General features: G+C 30.5%; 1 long non-coding RNA gene across 1 annotated transcript; it reads left to right on the top strand.

Moving 5' to 3' along the window:
• Nucleotides 1-348: 348 nt before the first annotated feature.
• LOC139481708 (uncharacterized) lies at nucleotides 349-19,510 on the top strand. Its single transcript, XR_011654668.1, has 3 exons — nucleotides 349-1,252; nucleotides 17,855-17,904; nucleotides 19,498-19,510. It is a non-coding gene; the product is annotated as an uncharacterized lncRNA (long non-coding RNA).
• The last annotated feature ends 4,346 nt before the right edge of the window (nucleotides 19,511-23,856 follow it).

Raw genomic sequence — 23,856 nt, 5'->3', positions numbered from 1 at the left:
ACAGGGAAAAATTGACCAAACTTTTATTACTTAACATTTATCGAATTACACATTTTAATTTCAATATAATAATAACAACAACGGCCACTAATTGCTATACCCTGCTTTGTATAAATTGATACATTGTATATAGATTTAAATATTTGATGTATAGGGCATACATGTACGTTTCAATACTATGAAATTAATAGATAAAATGTTCTCTAAAGAATTAATCAGTTAATATCATTGTACGGTTAGACGAGTAATTAGTATATCTGATTTCCTGGTTGTCAATAAAGTAATTATCAAAATTTTCACATTCTCCGCTGCAGGCGTCGTGTTAAGTGTTCATGACAAGACCGTTATAGCTGTTACAAAACATTAAAATGGTAAAAGCCAGTCTATTAGAAACAAATCATTCTGAAGAATATACGACAAAATCAAAAGATCGCACCAAATACCAGATGCTTACTATTTGAAGAAACGTTCCTATTTACTGTAATGGATTGATTTCAATGGAAAAGATGTTTTCGCTGATCAATAAACTAATCTTAATAAACCTGAAGGAGTTTAACCACCTTAAATAGCCAGCAACAAATTTATTACGTAAAATTAGATATTACTTTGCTTAAATCAAATACAATATGGGAAGAAAAGAAAACCTTGATAATAATTCATGAATTGACAACTCACGACGATAAAAGAGTTAATTATACTTATTTCAATATGAAATATAATATTGATAATGTAAATAGATAGTCTGTGAAACAGATCTGTGATTTCACCTTACAGTAATAACTAATGAAATGAACAGTATCGTTAAATTGTTTAATCCACCTACCATATTGAGCTGTGATAAGGCGTTCGCTGTGTATTTAAGTCCATACGATTAATTCTCTAGTTAGCGAGGTGTAAGAAAAACAAAAGGACATAGAATAAGTTTGGCTCAACATTTAATATCAAACTTACAAAAATTATTATGAGTAAATTATTGCAACATGTTGGATAAACATTTATAAGAGATTGTACTTATAATTATACGTTACCGAAAATTAAAAATTCTACAGGAACTTTAAAGATTTTTTTACCATCATTACAATTACGAAGGCCAAGCTTTTACTCCTAAGATCACAGGAGTTTATTATTATACGTACCATATAAAGAAGGCAGAAAACAACTAACAGTGAATTTGACATGTGTACAGTGAATTTAAATAAAGTATTATTAGTTTCTACATTATCGTGCATCATACTGCTTTGTAATGGACGAGGTAAGATTTTGTTTATGTCGTTTACTACGAATTTATTTATTTTTAAAATGAAACATACATATTTTTTCATTAAGATTTATGTTTTTTAAATCACTACTTGTACATAAACGAATGTTTATTTAATGAAAACATAAAAAATAATAATGATTAAAAAAATAATGGACTTACATTTAGAATTCATTATAATAGGTTCTGATTTATCACGAAATAGCTGAAATGAAGGGAGTCATTTGTTGTTGTTTAACTTGGTAGATGATATTATTTTATTTTACTTTTTGTATAAATTTTTTTTTTAATATTGCCAAAGTTAAAATTAAGTCAAAACCCACATGTCCTGCATTCCGGTTATACTGATCATCTTGAATTGATCTTGAGTTGAGAGCCTAATTTTCTCCATGTTGAAATCTCGTTTTGGAAAGAAATTCTAGTTACGTATGTTTATCTAGCCCATTTTCAATCATATTGACTAAAAGGATGCACTAACTATGTTTAATAGTAACATACAAAATATGGACAAAACGATGTATTTTGATACTGGGGTAGACGCGGAGGAGTAAATTTGAAATCTCATTGTGATTTTTCTCTTACCTGCTATTAAGGTGGTAAATAACACTATATTGAGTTAGCTCTGTAAACATCAGCTGAACGTTTAATCACTGATCTATTTTTTAAGGTTGCAGTCTTGTAATTAACTGCTCCATAGGCTTACATGCAAAACAGCTGGTCTTTGAAAATTTAAAAAAAAATGCTACATAGAAAAATAAATGTTAATGTGCATATAATGTATTAAGTAAAGTTAAATAGTTATTAAATTTACCCCAAAAAAAGGGTCATGCCATGATGAATAATAAGTTATGTTACCCTGCAGTCAAAACTATTTTGACATGCACCGGAAACTCGAGTTGTAATGTATACAAGACTGGTACATTAATGAAAAAACTTAGTTTCTCAATATTCCAAATAAGTGTTTGTCAAAGTGCTATATATCCCATGACAATTTTCCTATAAAGTGTGGGGCTTACGTTTTTTTTCTTATTTTTATTTTTCATATGTTTGACTAAAGGTAAAAGTACTTGAAGTTAATATTTGTCAAAATTCTATGATTTTTAAACAAGCAAAATTGATGTAAGTCAAAGTGTTTGGTACCACCTTAATTATACTAATATAATTAGTGGTCTTCTTCTGCAGTAGTTTGACAACAATCGCTGTAATGAAGTAGTAATGTCATTGACATTCTAAGAGAAAGAAATTGTCATATTTCAAAGGTTGACCTACATGACATGTGCAATTTGGAAGCTTAATATCGATCTTTAAATAGAAAAGCAAATTTTGTGAAATCATAGCTATTGACCATTAAAATATTATCCTATCTCTCTTATCTGCACCCAAGAAAAGAATAAAAGTTGTTCGACATCAAATTTTGACCTTTCGAATTGCTTTAAGTGATACGTATCGAAACAGACATTTGTACTCCCAAAATAGTATACTTTTCAAACTGCTATAACTTATGATGAACATATTAATACATGTTAAACGGGCAGTTCAATGAGAATAAGTATTCATTCATTTTCTTAGAACGCGTGTCCTTTGACTGTAAAGGTAATACATTGCATGGGGGTCTACAGCCATCTTGGATTATGAAATTTCAAAAAGATTAATTTTTGAGAGGGTTCCATCGATAAATATAAAATAAAAAAAGACCCAATGAGTCGACACTGTGGATTGTTGTGAACAACAATTTAGGTTAGCTGCTTTTGATATGTTAACAAAATAGCGGCACGTGAAATATCCACTGTAATATAGAGTACTTTTCATCAGGTGTTCAATAAAACAAGAAGAATAAAAATAAAATAAATAACAACTCCGAAAACTGTGAAAAATAACGCCCCTTACGGTAAAAACAAATGAGAAAAAAATCATTCTGTACAAATGTATATACATGTTAAAGAACAATTGGAAAATTGTAGCCTAGTACCGTGTTTCCAGTTGCACTAAACATCGAAAATACATTGCCTTGTTGCATTACTTCTGTTGACTAGCATACTATTTCCTTTACACCAGTTTACTTCCTGAATGAATAAAGGTCTTTTATGTTCTAATATGAATTATTTTCTAGTACATAACAATAAAATGATTTTAAACTATCAAACAAATGGAATGAATAACCTAATTAAATAAATGATTTTTTGTTTTTTTCATTTCATATATAAATCAGTTTTTTTCTGACTTGTTATTATTAGATTTGATATGACTTTAGTATTGTGTTAGAGAACAACACAAGATCAAGGTTATAGAAAGCTTATCTATTTTTATTTTTTTTGTCATTCTTACTGATTATCCTTGTCCACAGAAATATACAAAATTGTGTTGCTTTATAAAATTCAACTATTTAGAAAACAAACTTGAAGATTAATGGAGATAAATAAAAAGTTATTGAAATAGATAAACGAGTGGGAAAAGTACTGACTGTCAGGGGTCTCTGAAGTCTCTTCATAATTAAATTGTATTTATTACATTGGATGCATTGAAATTTTCACGACTCCCCACTCATACAAACACCATGTGTTTTACAAATGATATAATTACTGCAATGTAATTCCTCTCCTTTTTGTAGCAAACTGTGTTGTCAAGACGTTGTAAGTGACGTTGCATCGAGTACGCGTAGCAAACACATTTTAAAAAGATCGTTCATTTTAAAATTTCTTTAACATAAAAATGAATTTATTGTAAAATAATTTTGATATTGAAAAATACATTTATCCTGCACGTGACTCACTCCTGCGCATTAGCGAATTATCACACTCCTATGTTATCATCAGCTCAGAAGTCAGAACTTCGGTATTACCATGACTTTATAACAAACCTTACTTATCTTTCTGTTTATAGATAAATTGAAAAAAATATGTTGAAACTGAAGTTCAACTCCCTCAAGCAATTCAAAGTTGACGTTAGATGAAATTGGTTATTATATTAGGCATTTTTTGTTATAAAGCTCTCCAACCTTTCTGTTTTTATACATCCTTATCTTTTCAATATTTGGATTTGTGCGTTCCTGATGAAGGTAAATCCAAGAAAACGCTCTTCATACGCATGCCAATTATAAAGTGTCGTTTTCATTTTTTTTTTAAGGGTTTGTTTAGAATTCACATTACTATAAGACGTGTCACGGTACTTATCTATCCCAAATTCATGTATTTGGTTTTGATGTTATATTTGTTATTCTTATAGGATTTTGTCTAATGCTTAGTCCGTTTCTGTGTGTGGGTGTGTTACATTTTAATGTTGTGTCGGTGTTCTCATCTTATATTTAATGTGTTACCCCGATTTTGTTTTTTGTTCTTAGATTTATGAGTTTGAATAGCGGTATACTACTGTTGCCTTTATCTAGAAACCTTGTATGATTTTTTCAATCTTTGAATCATTTTATGATTCACTATATAATGGTTCGATTTTGTTCTCGTTACCGATAACAGTTGATTTGTCATCTTTGTTTCAAATTTTCATGTTGAAATATTTGTAGCGATCAGATATTTGCACATGTTCGCCGTAGATTAGAATTATCACCTCTTTAGATATTCATTTCTGTCAAATGTAGGTGGTTTATTAGGTTTCTGATTACTTCAGGAGTTCAAAGACAGTTCTCCCTAGTGGAGCCGGAACTGCTTACCTCTCATTTATACCGGAGTTCAATCTCATATTATTTATGTAGTACTTGCTCACAATTTCTAGTACTTAATGGGGGTTTTTTTGTGGACTTTTTATCTTTTCGCTATATTTTGTATTATGTATCGAATATTGTTTTCCGTTGAATTTATATATCATAGAGTTGTCTTACTTTTTCTATTAGAATACGAAGATATTTTATGATCGCCAATAAGAAAACTATAGAATAAACTCACCAAAGCTTGCTGAGTGATAAGTTTTATTTACATAATACTGATCAATCACGCTGGAATTGAATAAAACATAAAAAGGCAAAATTAAATACGAAATTGAAAGGCATAAAGGACTAAAAGTAAGGACAACTTATTCAAAAGAAATGTATTTCCTTGGATAGTAAATCATTAGTCCGAGATTACTCTGACATCCTACGGCTGTTTTGCCAGACAAGCTGGTGGACGTCAGAACTCGTCCTATATCAAAAAGTGGATATTTGCTCACCCAAAATAGATGCGCTGCTTCGTCGATTCTGGTGACGATTAACGGCCTTGGAATTATATAAATCGGGCTTAAATCTGTTTATTTTTCATTTATCTCTTCATTTATGTAACTTTCACCGACCTCCTATACTTTATTTTCTCATATTATAACTGTGACCCATCGATTCAGACATTTTTTATTTTATTTTCAAATGGAAGTCAAGTTACGAGACCTCGAGACTCAAATATGCAAATATTTATACCTTTTTCACCTCCTTTACATGAGATCGATATTTTACATTTAGTAGTCAACCACGATATTTTACCTCCTTTACAGGAGATCGGTATTAAGCATTTAGTGCCAACCACAATAACAATCGGAAGCTCTCGGACAATTAGACAACTTGCATCGTAAATGAACGAGGTGCTAGATTATGTATTCATATTGACCTAGGGTTAAATGCATACATCATCTCCCATAGTCCATTGTGGCTTTCTTTTTTTCTCGTAATCACATGACAATCTTTCAAAATTAAAGTTAAAATGCCAGATTCCATGGGTCACTGTGAAAACAGTTATAATACGAATAAATAAAGGGTGACAGGTAGGTGAAACTTACATGAATGAAGAGATAAATGAAAAATGAACAGATTGATGCCCGATTTATATAATTCCAAGACATTTAATCGTCACCAGAAACGACGAAACAACGCATCTATTTTGGGTGGGCAAATATCCACTTTTTGATATGGGACGAGCTCTAACGTCCCACGGTCCCAGCTTGTCTGGCAAAACAGCCGTAGGACGTCAGAGTAATCTCGGACTAGTAAATCATCAGCACTGTAACACCAAATGCCATGGATATATTCAAAAATAGGTCACAGTACGATTATTGTAATTTTTGTGACTATTCTAAACATTTTTTTGGAATCAATCTTACTCTCCTTAACAATTTTTCATCTCTATATTTTGTCTATTGCTTTGGTATGGTTGAAACATCTCTTCGTCATCGATGCTTCTTTAGTTCATCAATAACTTATTCACTATAGACGTTTAATAGGTATTTCTGCAATACTCTACTTAATATCCAATAACCAAAATCGATTGGGTACTTTACTGAATGAATCGTTTCCAGAGGAAGTCTTCTGTACTTCTAAGACTCAATTTAATTCTAAATATGCTATATTGAAGTGAATCCATCGAAATCATTAAGAGATATAAAAATTTCGAAATACATGTATACAGTTATTCATTTTATCATGAAAACTTTTATTCCTATGATAAGAGTGAGCTCTTTACACAAAGACTGCTCAAACAAAATGGTAAGCCGATACGATGTGTCTGTGTCTCAACTAGCTAGCGACAAGTTTAGCGTTCTTGGACCCGTTTAGAATTATCATAGTCGTTTGATGTGTTAATTCACAGATATTATTTTGACATGTTGATGCGTTTCCCTCAGTTTTAGTTTGTAACCCAGATTTGTTTTTTTCTCTATCGATCTATGAATTTCGAACAGCGATATACTACTGTTGCCTTTATTTACGTAGTATTAATTTGCATGATGCATGATTCATGCAGAACTTGTAGACGCTACATTGTATTTGACCTTTTTAAATTTGTTAAAGTATCACCTGTCTTTGTTAACGAATCGTTATACTTCTTTTCAATTATTTTGTTTCATTTCAAAAAGTGATTTAGGTTTCACATGTTTCAAATAACGGATAAGTTTGAAATTACCTTATTAATCTTTATGATTATAACAACAAGGATGTTATATTGAATACGAATACGTGTTAGAGAAATATTATTTGATTCTTACTGCTATAATGACATTTGATCTTAATCCGATTCGATAACATCGGTTTAACTGTTGAAAGTAGGAGATAAAAATCAAATAACAACAATTTGAAATTTTTTGAATCCTCATCATTTTTCATCAGTTATGATATAAAATTAAGATATGTATGAATAAAATATTAAAATTAAAAAGTTCATCACGGAACTGGATAACATCCATTTCAATACACTTTATATGTTCTATACCGCATGGTTATTAGCATTCGACCTATACAATGCAAAATACCCTGCCTAGAAGTTATCTTCGTAAATTGATTTTTTAATAATTATTGAAAAATTGCGGTTGTCTTATGAGAGAGCGATGTCTTTTTATTTACCTCTCTTAAATACATAGGGCTCCATGGCTTTTTCTAAAGAACTATTGGGTTTCCCCATTCCTAGAGATTGCGCATAAAATTTCCTGCATGATCCTATATATATAATGCCATCAAGCAAAGAAAATGTTAATGGTGTAACTACCAATATTAGATAGCAAGCAATTTTTATATCTGTACCATTTGTCCTTAACAAATGTCAATTTATGTATAACATCGTAACTTTAAATCTGAATGCTCTACATTTCATCGCTTAAAGCGATAATACAACCACAATGAGAAAAAAATCAGCTTGACGCTTTATCGTTTTCTATTTCTAAATTATTGCCAAATTCCGCATCAAATCATAAAACAAATTGAAAACACGCTTGATTTCAAAAGAAAAGACAAAGGTGGTTTAAGATATTTTAGAATAATCTGCTGCTGACATACTATTCGACGTCATGTGTTCGTTTTTGGTATTCACGAAATATCTGTCGTTGACAAACAATTATTATAGAAATGTATAAAAGTGAAGAATAACAACAACCCATGACACTCTGTCAAAACAGCAATTATATCAGTATGATCAAAACAATCTGCACCATCTATAATTGTTAGTTTCCTTGACATAAAACAAAAGAAAGAACGACAAAATAATTAAATGGGAGGTAAACTTAAAGTGACCTATAGTTACTATCATTTACGTCATTTGGTTTCTGGTAGATACAATGTGTAGTTGTCTCGTTTTCAACCATACGTCATCTTTGATACATTAATCATTCACTTGTATTTGTAGTATTTTTATTTTTATCCATCTGATGAGTTAAGCCTTTTTAAACTGATTTTTATAGTTCGTTCTTATGTTGTAATGTTATACCACTGTCCCATGTTAGATGGTGGGTTGGGATCCCGCTAACACTTTGAACCCCGCCACATTATCTATGTGCCTGTTCCAAGCTAGGAGCCTGCAAATCAGTAGTTGTCGTTTGTCTATATGTTACATATTTGTTTTTCGTTCATTTCTTGTACATAAATTAGCTATTTGTTTTCTCGTTTGAATTGTTTTACATTTAAATTTTGGTGCTTTTTATTGCTGACTATGCGGTATAGGCGGTAAAGGCTTTGCTCATTGTTGAAGGCCGTACGGTGACTTATAGTTGTTAATTTATTTGTCTTTTTTAGTCTCTTGTGGAGAGTTGTCTCATTGACAATCATACCGCATCTTCTTTTGTTTTTAAATATAATACAAGAAATATTTTTAAAAGACACCATTAAATCCTCTACTAACAAGCACCTGAATTGTTTTTGTTTCTTTTTGTATTGCAAAGAAAAACGGAAATACAAAAATTATAACCTCATTATTTTGAAATGGTCTCAGAAGGCTTCTTGCTCCTCGCGAACATTGTTTTGAAATACATATTAATCACATATTGAAGATTCATTATATGCACTTGTTTACTGAAAACGAATGACAGATATGAAAGTAAACAAAGATAATTGTTTTCCAAAATGTTTTAATCCTTAATTGATAAAGATTGATGAGATCATCTGAAAAGGATTAATGAATAAAAAAATACATGACACTTTTTTTTATAATGAAATGTGTATACCTGCAGTCTAATTCACGCAAGTATACTCTATAGACCGATCTGGAAATTTCACCTTCAACATACAATCGATGTCACATCGCACAATAGGCAAAAACGATAATCGTTCATACCAATTTTAAATACAACGATTATAACAAAAATTAGGTAACCGATAAATCGTAAGAAAATACAAAATTTTGGACAAGCAAACAATTTATTTCTAGAATCCGACGCAAAAAAAATCTGTTTGATAACATTGACGATATTATTTTACAGAATCAGACCCGCATTTCAACAATATTGTCTCTTTTGCTACACACAATTTAAAGGGGACACATACAAGAGGGAGATACAGTATTTTGTTTATAACAATTTTCAAAATTTCATAACAGTTTATTTAGATTATAAACAAAATGCATACTTTGTTATATCAGTATACCATTGAAAAGTTATAGGATTATAAAACATTTCCAACTCGCGGGGGACGTCAATAGGTATTATGTAATAATTTCTAGAATAAATGTCCAAATACGAATTTTACCAGAGAGAATACTGTATGTTAGTGCTATAAACCTGACAAATGTAAGTTTTATGCACTTAAAAAACCCGCAATTACACAAATCTTTAGGTGTAGATACATAAATCTTGGAATTTCATTCAGCTTTGAAGGATAATCAGGTTTATACTGCCTTTAAATTAGTATAGCAGCTGATCGAAAGTTTCCTAAAGCAAACACGTATCAGGGGAATATTTCTAATTTTTGTGTTTCTAGATATCTTAAAGGGATTTTTCTTGAAATTGTAATATGAAGTATATCATCTGCCGAAGCATTATTTGAACATTTTATTCATTTTTTTTTAATATGTGAACTTTCAAATACCAATTCTCATTAACATAAATGATAAATCCGTTCGTTTACAAGATTGATAGTACTTAATATATTCTTACTTACACATAGATTTTGTTATGACAGTGAGTTAAAGATAAAATATAATTGTAGAGTTTAAGAAGTAATTGCATAACAAAAAGAAATTACCAAATAACTAACAAGTGCTCGTGTATTTATTCATTGGATTGACTCTTTAGCATAATGTGCTATTTGCCTTAAAATGAAAGTTGATTATACTTAACATTACTTTAAAAGAGGGACGAAAGATACAAGCGGGACAGTCAAACTCATAAATCGAAAATAAACTGACAATGCCATGGCTAAAAATAAAAAAGACAAACAGACAGACAATAGGACACATGACACAGCACAAAAAACTAAGGAATAAGCAACACAATCCCCACAAAAAACTAGGGGTGATCTCAGGTGCTCCTGAAGGGTAAGCATATCCTGCTCCACATGTGGCACCCATCGTGTAACAAATAGAATCCAATTGTCAAATACCAGAATAATTGTCTGCTTTGTTATTTGACGGTCTAATTCTATAGCATAGAATGTATATGCACTATATATGAGAGGCAATACCCTAACAAGTAAATTTCATATAGATTTAGGAAGTTGTGGTATGAGTGCCAATGAGACACCTCTCCATACAAGTCAAAATTTATAAAAGTAAACCATTCTAGATCAAAGTATGATATAAAACACGGAGCATTGGCTTACACCTTTCAAAATTACTAGTGTACTAAACCTTTCAAACGGGAAAACCAACGTTCGAATCTATATTAAAAAAAATAAGAAAAACGTATGGACCACATCAGGACCACATCAACAGACGACTACTATTGAACATCACATTTCTGACATAGGACAGGTATAAACAATTGCAGCGGGTTTAAACGTTTTGATTGTACCAAACCTTCACCCTTATTTGTCAATGACAACAAACAAATCAATCTTTAATGGACGATTGCAACTGTTTATTTACTATGGGCAGGTGTATAAGCAAGTATGATAGACACATGTGATAGAATAAAGAATGATAAACAGGTTAAAATGATTTTAGAGCACACCTGAGATTAACTAACTTATTGACCATTCGAAAATTTTATAGTGCCTTCATATATATTTAAACGCCTTTATGTTTAAACTCAATAACAATGAATTAAATGTGCGCACGTTGGATTTGATTAATTTTATTGACAACGTAAATGATTGTATCAGTGCTATCTTATTTATAAATCTTAATTATACTTCTTTACAATGATACTACATGAACCTAAGGAAATAATTTAGCAAGAAAAACACTGATCCGGAACTTCTGTGCATTTACCACTCGAAGAACCCTTGTCTTTTTTGGTTCTGAATACAATTTCATTTGTGGATAGACGTTAGAGTAATGGTTATTTTGGATGTTAAAGTACTATTGACATTTTGTTTACTTTTGATACAGTTTATTGGTAAGTTGAATACGAAAATTATCAAATATTTTGACAAATATAAGAAAACTATTTAGCACTTTTTAATTCTTTGAAAAAAATAAAATAATGTGTTTTTTTTTCGACAGAAACTATTTTCCTTACACATTTTAATATCATGCTAATAAATTATTCAAATGCATTGTTTTATGGGTTTTTGTGCTAAATATTCATACAAATTGTTCCAACGAATAGTAAGCAATCATAAACTAATAAAGCACTGATTTAATATGATTTTTCCTATTCAACAACAAACTAACCATTGAATATTTAATACATTTTCAAACCAATATTTCTGTACTCATTTATTGGATTGTTCGTTATAAGTATCATATTCAAATTGTATAAAATATAACAGTTGTAATTTTGATAGCATGAGTATTGCAAAGATTTTTGTTCTGCTTAACCTGTTAATCAAAGAAAGGTGTCAAAATTCTTATTCATTGTGTCACTACTTTAAAAATTCAAAGACTTCGATAGTATTACGTAGATCAAATCAAATTGAACGAGACACACAAATTATTTAGAATAACACTTAATCACCATTGTCTGTAATTCCCTAGATATTGAAATTTGTTTTAACCATATTGAGATCTCCAATTAATTAAGTGATTTCATTAACGTTGTCATCATCATTATTTGACAATTTGTTCTATTACTAGGTGGTCACATCAGATAATATTTGGTTCATTTGTTTTACTTTGTTGGATTCACGATCTAGATAAAATCAATTTCAATGAACTTTTCATTCGTCATTACAACAACTGTTAGTTTAGCTGACATGCATTTGTCAATTGTATAAGCAGTACCACGTCGTGCTTTTATAGGAACATTGTTCAATATCAATGTGTTTATAACTGACAGACGCGTCTGGTTAATTACTAACTAAAGTACTAATATTTAAAAGAAACTACTGTCATTGAGATAACAATGCAAATATATTCACACCTACAGAATAAAGTTTGTCCAGTACATAAAAACAATATTCAATAGTAATCATGCCTTCAATCCAACAGATGTATACATATACATTTGTAGTATCAAATAGACGTTTTATTTTTGTTTTCCACCAACTATAAATAGGCTATAGATAAAAACATGAAAATATAATAACTATATATAAAGATGATCCTACCTTTTGAGTAAAGTTGATACCGTTCAATCTGCTTATTATCACATGGTCGATACATCTGCTTGTGTACTGTTGGTACTCGAGAGTACTCGCCGATCCAATAGCTCGGTACTTTAGAACTGTCAAATATAATAATTATATTGCTTATTTTTAATTCAAATCTACTGTGACGAAAGCATTTTCATCAACGAATGTATTTCTATAATGGACAAATGTAATTCATTGTCCGGATTTGACTAAACAATTTTAAGGTTAATTCTTAAATTTAACGTTTGTTTCAAATTTTGTATTAGCAATTGTGTTGGTCATGTAACCCTTAACATTATCTGTTGGAATATACGAATTCGTTGCTGTTATATAGGTACCATTTAATGTAGTCATGACAGGCACATTGCATTGTCAATCACTGGAAGAAAAAAGGTAATTCAACAATACTCTAACCCCAACCCCAACCCCTTTTTTCACCCACACCACCTCCAAAAAAGGCACATTTTGAATAACAAAATTGTGAATGGAAATGTCAAATAGACAACAACCCGGCAAAACAGAGAAAACAGTCGAAGGCCACAAATTTGTCTTCAACACAACGAAAACAATCCTGCACCTTAGGTGTGCTTCAGCGGATTCCTAAACAAAAATGTGTTCTAGTTCAGAAATAATGGACGCAATACTTAACTCAGAAAATTTACATCATCAAATCGTGAAAGGTATTTAAGTTTACATCTAAAGAAAATTCATATTGTATTTTAAAGAAAATCATTTCTTCATAATTATATCAGAATTTTTTGGTATCAATTCACGCAACTACATAAAAACAGTTAAATAACAAATATAAAATCTTAAATCCTAAATCCTAAAAAGATGCATTTATATTGAAATATGTTATTCCTGGTGAATGAACATGATGCTGATGATAATCATTGTATTCTAACAGAGTAAATAGTATATTCAGTGCATATAGGATTATAATTTAGTACGCCAGACGCGCGTTTCGTCTACATAAGACTCATCAGTGACGCTCATTTCAAAATATTTAAAAAGCCAAACAATTACAAAGTTGAAGAGCATTGAGGATCCAAAATTCCAAAAAGTTGTGCCAAATACGGTTAAGGTTATCTATGCCTGGGATTAGAAAATCCTTAGTTTTTCGAAATATTCATTTTTTTGTAAACATAAAAATGACCACATTATTGATATTCATGTCAACACCGAAGTGTTGACTACTAGGCTGGTGATATCCTCGGGGATGAAACGTATGGCAGAGAATGTTTATTCACAACTTTTTTATCAACTCGTGCATGTACAATCAGCGTCCTATTAAGCATTGTAACGTAAACACATCATTTTCCTCGAATACATTTTATCAACAAAGTTTGAATTATAAAATGTGTTGCCCGTATAATGTTAGTTTAAACCATAAAGCTCTTCGTGTTTAGATGAATAAAGTCTTTCCTCTTATAAATCATGTTTTGAACTGTTAATAACAGTACTAGTTCTTCCACCAAAGTTGACTGTATACTAATCTGTGTGGGTCTATCAATGTTTGGAGGCTAACAAAGTATGTATATTTGTCTTCTCAATCAATATTAATGAAAACAGAAAACAGGAAAACAGAAAAATTGCATGCGTATCTAATATGATAACTATAAATTTCTAAAACACTAAGTTAGAAATTCATTTTTAAATTAAGTCCTCCGTATGGACGTTCATTGTATAACATCCGTGTTACTGATTTATACATTTTTTTATCTAAGAGGACAAGAATACGTCCGTCCGGAATTGTTTTAAAACCGTCATGAATAAAAACATAAACATATATATCAATTCTACAGAAATATTTTTTAGGTTGGTATCAGGTTAGGATTTATTATTAAATATTTTTGCTGTGTCATATTTTGTGAATTAACTAAATCATCTCAAACTTTATAAGGGAGCTACCATTTGATTTTCTTTGGGGGGGGGGGGGGGGGCTTGGATGAAATTTGAAAAAAAGGCAGGACAGGATTTTGAGTTAAAAAAAAAAGGCAGGATGAGTAACTTGGCAAAAAAATTAAAAGGCAGGACCGAATAGACTGAAAAATAAAAAGGCAAGACAGAGATTACAACTAAAAAAAAAAGGCAGGACACAATTTTTCATCCTAGCTATCCCCCCCCCCCCTTTCCTATAAAAATCAAATGGTAGCTCCCTAATGATTTTAAAGTATCATAAATATTAACTCATATACTTTGGCCTTGCGAATCACTGAAGATATTTTTTTGGTCGAAATGCACTTCTGGTGCAGTTGAATTGATGTTGATAATGTTATTTTGCACTTTATACAGTAATGCAACTTGACAACTATTAACACAGTGCAAGGACAAACATCCAGGAAGTAATATATTTTCTATAAATAGCATCTGTTCTGATGTTCCATTGGTTTAGTATGTTGATATAGTTACTAGTAATACCATTAAAGGTCATAAACTTTTTGTTCTAAAGTTCCATTGGTTCAGCATTTCTAAGTTTCAGTTTTAATTTCTATAAAATATTGCAAGGTTGAAGAATTGTACGTGATGTTTTGCAAATGAACTCGTGTCAAATATAGAACAACTCTCCATGTAAGCTGTAAATTAACACAGTGCATTTATGTTTCGCCACGTGAAACCAAACACGCTATCTTATTTTCGCTTAGAGAAACAATTTTTGTTCGAAGAAAATCGTGCAAGTTTCATCAAAACCCTCATATGAACTTGAATTTGAGGATGATAATTTTTTTTGGACAAATGACCAGAACAGAGAAACGAACAAAAGCCAAAATCAACGTACATATCATTCCTATGCTCAAAAACGTAATCAAATGTGTTCAAGATAAAACCTTGCAAGCATTAAGAAGAATGAGCGATACACAAAATAATGGTCAAATCATATCAAATATGTCCATAATCTTATCTGTGAAGAAATTGACGATAAAAATAAACTGACAAACTGAAATACCAAGCAAGTGTATACATTAATGATAGCCATCTCCGCTTTTTAACATTTATGGTCCTAAAAATGCCATATTGAATAAATGTACGACACATTAAAAGGACATTAGAACTTCAATTCATGTAGTGTTTTAAATGTCTGGATGTAATGCGTTTCATGTTTTTAGTTAAACCATCAAATGTTTCCTATCTATTTGATTGCTTTTTCTCATTATTGGATTACAATTAAAGTCTAACCCCTCTAAAATTTGGTCAATATACATATTTATATATGCGAAAGCAAATTTACAGATCTAACATTGTTGGGTTGATGTTTAGACGAGTTGTATATATATATATATATATACTTTTCTTAAATCTAAACGTAAATGCCTGGCAATTGATAATAATTGTTATTTACGGGTGCCACATGAAGAAAACGATCTACTTACACTTCTGGAGCATCTGAGATCATGACCAGTTTATCATGGTGCTCGTTTTGCTCAATCATTAGTTTTCTATGTTGTGTTTTGTGTACTATTTGTCTGTTGGTATTTTCTTTCATTTTTTTTCCACTTTTAGCAATGACGTTTTTAGTTTCCATTCGATTTATGAGTATGAATGTCCTTCTCACATCTTTTGTCTCTCTTTAATTTACCTATACATACTCCCAATGCGAATTCTTAAATTATATTATGTGTTCTGTATTACCCTAGTAGCATCAGCTACTCCCTGTTTATCAATAACTATAACCATTTATATTTCAATCAAAATTATATTTGTTATTATTTAATTAAAATAATGTTTTTCCATATTTAACACAAAATTGGTTACCTTTTGATTTGATGAAAAAATCCAAATTTGGTCATTTTGTAATTCCTTATAAATAATTTATACATTAACTAAATTAGTATAAAGAAAATACATTTAATAACTGATTTTAATTCGTAATATATGCAAATCAAACGAGATTATCGACAATACGTGCATTGTGAATTGAAGTGATTGATTATGTTTACATGCTCTTTTAGTTCTAATCCTATTCAAAGCAAGACATTATATTTAAACATTTGTTCCAGGAAACTGCATACCAGCTTTACTTGTTTGCAGTATATTAATTAACATATATTCCGGTATGGTTAATCATTATAATTGACTTAAGTAAAACGTTAGATCCTAAAACGGATATTCCTATTTCTAACTTAAATGTCGGATTAATGGGCCTATTTCAAATTTATAAAAGTTATAGAGTAATCGAACGAATCTTTTAAAACGAAAAAATGTGGTTGAAGATGAATAGATATACTAGACTGGTCGTTAGAAGTTTTAATTTGTTTACGAATAAGTTGTTTTGGGCGTTATCCATTTAAATAAACATGATAAAAGAGAGAAAGCGGGAAACATAAAATCAGTAGAGTAGGAGTAACAGGATTGTAAAAAATAACAATAAATTAAGAAAGATAAACCAAATTTAGACAAGAATCGTTATAAAAGACATTGTGTATTCATGAAAAAAATAATTAGCAGATGTTAATATTGTATAAGACAACTAGAAGTCATGTAAATTTATTGAATATATCAAACAGTCACAAGGCTGTCTTATATTTGTTGCTTTTATCCAATCATTTCTCTTTTTGCTCCTGGTATTATGAAGTAATGAACTATGAAGTACGCTCAATCATCTCTTGGAACACGTTAGATGAGTTGAATACTATTTTTTTAAATTAATCGTTATAAAAATTCCCAACATTGCAGCTCTGTGAGTATTCTCGCAGCTTCCGACACAATTATGATATCATACATCTGAAAAAACCTGTTGTTTTGATTATTAAATATGTTCCAAAACCAATAATTAGTGTATCTGCTGTTAAAAGCTCACAAGTGCATATTAATAATGTTTTGTTTGGAGTAGGTTTTGGCATCCGTTTCAAAAATATTGCTGCATTAAATATTAGATATTTACGCTAAGTCATGAAACAAATATCCTTTGTTGTGAAAGGGGGCATGTTTATTGTTAATAATTTGAACCAGACAAAACTTCACCTTGAGTGAAGTGAAAAAATAGCATCTTTTCATGAAAAATTACAACAAAATAAATTCAACTTGATTATCAAAAGAGTTTTGAAGATGTTACTGTTTTAAAAATTCAATTTGATTATCAAAAGAGTTTTGAAGATGTTACTGTTTCAAATTGTTTAAAGTTAATCTACAAGAACTAAAAAATCATCATATCTTTCAACTTATAATCTATTTATATGTATGTTTTATATTCACAGGTTATAGTAATAGTATGACAGGTTATCCATTAAGAATATTTAAAAAAGGAGTAAGTATTCAACATATATGTTTAGACATTTTACCTATATATGTTAGGAAATATCAACCAAAATTGAATCGAGACCGCTAAAATGACCCATGTAGGCTATGACGTGGGTACAATCTTTTATTTTAGATTTCACTGACAATTTTCCCTTCTTTCAAAATCGGTATAATGCATAACCTTTTCTGAGACTACTAGATTCAATGTAGTTTTAATACCTTAATAATTTTTTATTGATGCATTCTTTCTTTCGTATTTGTGTGTGTTGTGCGACGAACTAAGGTCACCATTTTTTTGTTTAACTAAGGAAGTATATATACGCATGTGTTCTTTCATTAAAATAAGGGGGTCTCAACTATGGTTTATTTGCAGCATCTAGAAAGACAAAATATTATGTTTTACAGATCAGTGCCTTATACATGTTACTTCTGTCATATGCAACTGAAACCAAACTAGATCTTTTAAGAAGCCTTTTATGTTACGAAAATCAAGGAATAAATATTAGAAACAGAATTTGAAAATGTTTTCGATTTAGAACCTCAATAAAATGAGTATCCCTTACTGGTAATGTTTTTTGTGCCTGCCATTATACTTTAATGCCTTTCAAAATTGTGTACAATATCAAAAATATATATAAAAAAACGTTCAAAATTTTACAATGTAATAAATCCCACTTCAGCATTAAACTATGAAACCAAACGTTTGATTTCTAATAGACGTGGGCATATTGCGTGTTCCTGTTATGAATAGAATGGAAAAGTTTCTTCGTGTATATATGTGCTGATATAAGCAAATATTAATGAAGGAGCCAAATTATTTTCATTGAAAACAAAAATTATCTTTTGATCTCATTGTTATCTGCGGTTTTACAAAATGAATAAAAATGTAGATTCAAAAGTTCAAATTTGATGATTAAGTCAAGATAGTTCAAAAGACTAGATTTAAAATTGGATGGGCTGAAGATTAATATATTTGCTTTTGTGACTTTCTAAGAGTACGTATTCCTATTTTGTCTTTTAATCTAAGGAATTCTCCAAAAAAAATTATCTTGTTATTATGTGTTTCAAAATTCCATAATTTAGTTCACTTAACTTGCTTCTAAGTGCACTGAGAAATTATTGATTGAAGGTCTTTTTGTCAATACCAATTAATTGACTGAGTGATCATTTGCAATATAGGAACTCGTATTGAGATATCTGATACACATATGTGTATGTAGCTTTTCTAAAATTACAATAATAAATGCTAGTAATGTTTCTGAATTTTTAGTCTTTGACACTGCATTTTCCGGGAATAATCTTTACAAAAGGTGAAAGGTTTGTACTATCTGTAACTTGATGCGTCTGATAGTTAACAATAACGATCATGAACATGGATTTGATCTTGAAAAACTAATTATAATTTTGAAAGCATCACAATATGAATATTGTTTTTTCCGCAATCGTGTGTTGTGCAATTAGAATAAATATCCTGTAGGTTACGAATAACGACACGTCAAGAACAGTAATACAATTATAATACACACTTTTTTTCCTTATACCAATAGTGTAATCACCACAGTATGACATTTATTAATGATTTTGGTTTTTTTCGTTGCAGAAAGGATTAGTGGTGAGTAAATGTTTACTTGTAAATAATCATTCTAGATAATATTAGAAAGTGTTAAATTCATTCTAGAAAATACGAGATAGTGTTTACTATGTACATTTGTACCACGTGTAGGATACCTGAATTTGTTTTTAATTCAGGGACCGAAAATTGTTGATTATGTTTTTAACTAAATTATAATCTAATACCTTTGTATACAGTTGAAACTTTTTATTTACTTCAATATATTCCTGTGTGTTTTTTGTAATGCTCGCGTCACACTGTCCCGATTTTTACGCCGATGGCAACACGATTATGGAAATTTTCAAAATCGGGACTGATCGTATCCAGATCGGGCTATTCGTAGTGCCATCTTTAACCATCGTAGAACCATCGGCCACTTTTTCTAGCCTTCGGGGACAACTTGTTAAAAAATCCCCGAAGGTGCGTCCGATGTTGAGGGTTCGTATTGAGTTCTTATCACCATCCTCATCATCGTAATGTCACCGGGAATACATCTTTGAACATCGTATTGCATTCGTGTTTCCATCGTTTCCATCGGGCAGTTTTGACATTACGATGTCTACACGAATGAATCACGAAGCTACCCGAAGGTCTTATGATGGCAACACGACTTCGTGAAGACCTCGTAATCCCGTCGTGTTGCCATCGAATAAAAGTACGAAGGCGTCAAGATGGAACTACGACGGCAATAAATCCAGCTAAATGTAAGTTAATTTTCGCGCTAAAATACATTTAAAGTGCCATGCACGATATGCACTGGTCAGTCTAATACGACAGTTAAGAAAGACGTTCACAAAACATGGAGCTCATATCATATGATTCTATGAGAACAAGAAAGGCAACAGCGTTGTTTCTATTAATTCAAATGGAACAAGAAGAGCAGCTATTACAGGCTCAGGATTTACTTTTACAAGTAAAATATTATTTTTTGTCATTTTTTCATATCAAGTAACATAATGAAAATAATAAACGCGCCTCGTACACCAACACTGCGGGTACACGTATATAGGGAAACCAACTTTTTCTTCATTATTCTGACTTTTTATGTGTCGTCTGAGTTGTTGTCACACGAATGTTTACTCCATAACCATTTTGTTTTCTATATGTCATATTTTGCCGCATTTGTTGCTTTCCCCACATCCTTCCTTTTGTCTATATTATTATGATATTCTCCTGGAAAGAGCTCTTTTTGAATAAAAGGGATCAACGAACCTATTACCTTACCTTTAAGATAGATCGATAAACATGGGCATACTTATGGGTGATTATTTAGACTAGTGCACACATTTTACAGTTCAAACAAGGCAATGCCGAGCGTGGCATCCCCTCGTATGTAACATAATGGGGACAAATATGGACACTATATTTGTATATGACACATGCAGAAAATGGTAAATTGAATATGCATATTTGATACATAAACTATTTTTTTTAGAAATCAACCAAAACATTCAGTAACTGGAAATACCGTTCGGCATATCATTTAAATGCATCGTAAGCTGTACACGACGTCTTTTAGACATCGTATGGCCATGACGCCATCATCGTAATCCATCGTGTAGCCTTCGTAATCCATCGTGTAGCCTTCGTGATCCATCGTGTAGGCTTCGGCTGAGATATGAAGCTTAATTACCGGTCTTCGGTTAACCTTTGTATGTCCATCTTTTGCTATCGTATATAATTTCGGCACCATCGTATAGACTTCGTTATTCATCGTACTTGCTTCGGTCACTTTTTTGTATTTTAACGAGATCGGGACTAACTTCGTACGAACTTACAATTTTCGCATTCGGGTGTCCATCGTATATAAAAGTCGGGGCAGTGTGACGCGGGCATAAACAAATACACAATAATTGGATATATGACAGTTCTTGTCCATTCGTTTTTGATGCGTTTTGTTATTTGATTTTGCCATGTGATTATGGACTTTCCGAATTGATTTTCCTCTAAGTTCAGTATTTTTGTGATTTTACTTTTTGGTATGCAGTTCTAGAACAAATTACGGCAAAGACTGACTTAACATTTACGAATCGAACCTTATTGCACGCGGAATATGTTTACAAACCTTCTGTGTTTCAACCTAATGGTCTTTTGGAAGATATCAAACTATTAAGTACAGACAAAATGGCCGAAATGGAAATGAACTTGTTGTTAATGCAAACTACAAAGCTGCTCAATAAGACAATATATATATACCTTATTTATAATCCTGCTGAAATGAAATTATATCGAAATGAAATATTTCAACTTTAGTTTTGCTTAACTAGCGATTGATTATTCTGAAATAAAGAGAGACGGCTTTAGTCATACATCTTGTTCATAGTTCCTTTACAAACCAAATCCAAATTATTTAAATGAACGGCTTTAATCAATATCAATCACGGTTATAGAAAAAGATATTTTATGTACAATATTGTTTACTTTTAAATTATCAATGTACTTTCTTTAACCTACTTAATGATATGTCATGATAGTGTTTCCTTCATGCTAGATAATATATTAATGCTTCATAATATGTTATGATAATATTATATCTCATGCTAGATAAAATATTTATGTTTTTTTCTCTTCATGCTAACAGGGATTACGGGTATGTAAAACTTTTCAAAAATAAAATTTTAAAAAAAATGTGATAATCAAATTTGGCGATTTGTACGATGTTGTAATATGATGGTAGTCATGTACTGTATGAAAATTAACCTTGATGTATTGAGATTTTACGCATATTTATCGATATCACGTAAACTATATTGTAATTTAAAAGTACAATTACTTTCAGTACAAAATATTATCAGCTATAAATATTTGTGTGTTTAATACGAAAAGGTAAAAAAATCTTTTTTTACATCTTTTAATTGTAAATCTTATACTAAACAATATGTTGTTTCCATTTTAATTGCTCTCTGAAGGTGGTAAGTTTGTTTTCTTTGCACCTAGATTGTTTTAATATTTTAAAAGTAATTTTCTCCATTTACCCTACTTTCTACGTATGAGTTCTTTTAGATGTTGTTTTTTTTACCTGATGCATATTTCTTTAATATTTGAGCCTAACTAATGGGTATTTGTAGACGAAATAGAATTTTAATTCGTGTATATATGATAAGTTTTCATGTGTAGTTAAGATACATACAAATTAAACACATTCATAACTAAAATGAAAAAATAAACTAAACAAATCATAGTCCAGAAACACACAAAATGGCAAGCGTGTAGTTAAAAGTAATGATATTAAAAACTATATAATTAAGTTCATTTGCTTTTGAATGGTAAATTGCTCCTTCCCTCTTATCTTTATCTTGGCTATAACATTTTTACGGAGTGTGGATTTGCATGGCAGTGGTTAGATGCATAAGAAATGCTCCTTAGTGATACCTTAAAATATATTGTTTTTATTTCTTTGATTTGTATCTCATTAATGTATTGATAATTTTGTGAACATCGGTAAACTACTGGTGCTTATAATATATCACAGAACCTATCGTGAAAAGCGTTGTTGAATTCCATTGTTTACCAATTATTGATTGATGTTAAATTTGAATAATATAAAAATAAGAAATTAAAGTATGATTGCAAATGAGAAAACGCTCCCTGAAAAATTGGCGTCATCAAAAGTGAGCAAAACCCATACTGCATAGTAAACTATAAAGGGGACCGAAATGACATAGGTAAAACAGTTCAACGAGAAACGATATATGTACAAAATAGTAAATGTTAATTAAATAGGATGTACAGCAACAAACGATAACCGCTGACCTATTTAACCACTCAGTTATTCTTATTTAAAGTAAGAATGTTGCCAAAAGGCTAAAAGCGACGATCGAAAAAAAATATATGTATTAGTTCATTTCATATCGCGAAATATTTTGAAATTAACAAATGTGTTATTTTTTTTTTTAATTGCTGCTAATTACAGATGTGTGTGGTAAGTTTCAATTTCTTTTTATTTCATTAACATTTAAATTTTGTTAAGCTAATGAAAACTATAAGATTTTTTGATTATATAGTAGTACTAAATTTCGCTTTATAGACATTCCATTTTTTTAAATTCGTTTTGAAGTAAATGCTTAAAGGGAACTAGTTAGATATTTGTGATATCAAATTGTTATATTTGACAAAAAGGATATCAGCTACAAGCCAAAATAATATACGAACCTCTGTATTTAGGCCATTGATATAATACCTGCAAATTCGTATCTATCGACATATTATGTATATTGCAATGCTCTAACATATAATCTGGGTTTAACCAAATTCATCTTCAATTGATTTATGGCATCAATTTCTGTAGTTTTTATTAAATATCTGTCTACATGATTGCTTAAAGACTATTTTCTCTTTTCTATTACA

Source organism: Mytilus edulis, chromosome 7, assembly GCF_963676685.1.
Source record: "Mytilus edulis chromosome 7, xbMytEdul2.2, whole genome shotgun sequence".
Taxonomy (NCBI): Eukaryota; Metazoa; Mollusca; class Bivalvia; order Mytilida; family Mytilidae; genus Mytilus; species Mytilus edulis.
The sequence above is the reverse complement of the archived record's forward strand: the minus strand, read 5'-3'. Positions and strand labels throughout refer to the sequence as shown.